Genomic DNA, 1195 nt, shown 5'->3' on the forward strand with positions numbered 1-1195 from the left:
AGTCTGACCTCCTGCACAATGCAAGCCACAGAATCTCACCCACCCACTCCTGTAACAAACCCCTAACTTATGTCTGAGTTATTGAAATCCTCAAATCGTGGCTTAAAGAGCTCAAGGTGCAGGGAATCCTCCAGCAAGTGACCCGTGCCCCATGCTGCAGAGGAAGGCGAATGTCCGAGAACCAGTCTAAGGGGAAGGTGAATGCAGGGGCAGAGTGGAAATTAATAATGGGAAGATCATTTGCAAAATTAGTCACCACTGACAAGCTTTGTCTCTGTTCCTATTTCACATTGTGGTGTTAGTTAGAGGAATCAGTACAGATTTTTTACTATATTGATTAAACACTTAATTTTATTTAACCAAGCCAAAAACTTAATGTCACTTATTTTTTCTCTGTCCTAGCAAGAATGAATTGAATTTTGTGACTTTCTGGAAAGTGCAGCGAGATTAAATGTGGGGAATTCAGTCTCTGTGTTTGTGAGCTGATGTTTTCCTCTCACAGGTCAGTGCCTGCATTGAAATACCAAGAGGGATCTAAGGGCTGGTGTACGCTGGGCACTGAACTGGCAGAGCGACGTCTCTCAGGGTGTGACCCCCCCACAAACCCATAGAGTTAAGGTGACCTAAGCCCTGGTTAGATAGTGCTAAAGAAAAGGAAGAATTGTTCTGTCCATGTAGCTGTACAGGGATGGGAAAACCCCTCCAGTCACTGTCTACTCCAAAGTGCTATAGCAGTGCCACAGCAGCATTTTAAGTGTAGACAGAGTGAACGTAGATCTGGCTCCAGTTTGCACTGTGGATGCTCAGGTACTAAGGCTACAATAATAACAACAACAGCGCAGTGCTTGCGTAGTTGGCTGGATTCAAACCTGCGCAGGGAGACCCCAATGGATTTCTAGTCCATCGCCTTAACCACTCAGCCACAACTACTTGATAGATACCCCATTTTCACTACATGATGATTCTGTTGTCACTGAATTGTCACTTCAAATTGTTTGCTCAGACCAGCTTCCCCAGCACACTCACGGCTGCACATCAGTGTAAGTATCCTGGGCTGAACAGCGAGAATTCCTGCCCATTTCCCTTCCGGCTGGAGCAGGATGAGAGTGTGTTTGTGTGAACGACATTGCTGTAGATTGTTGTTCATTCCCCACTCTGACAATTCAGACAGTCCCTTTCCTAGTCAAATCTCCAG

The 1195-nt window shown here is 45.6% G+C and overlaps 1 non-coding gene across 1 annotated transcript; it reads right to left on the reverse strand.

Moving 5' to 3' along the window:
* Nucleotides 1-848: 848 nt before the first annotated feature.
* TRNAS-AGA lies at nucleotides 849-930 on the reverse strand. The gene has a single exon. It is a non-coding gene; the product is annotated as a tRNA-Ser (tRNA).
* Nucleotides 931-1195: the final 265 nt, after the last annotated feature.

This window comes from Mauremys mutica, unplaced genomic scaffold (assembly GCF_020497125.1).
Source record: "Mauremys mutica isolate MM-2020 ecotype Southern unplaced genomic scaffold, ASM2049712v1 000590F_np12_subseq_139009:148760_obj, whole genome shotgun sequence".
Lineage (NCBI taxonomy): Eukaryota > Metazoa > Chordata > Testudines > Geoemydidae > Mauremys > Mauremys mutica.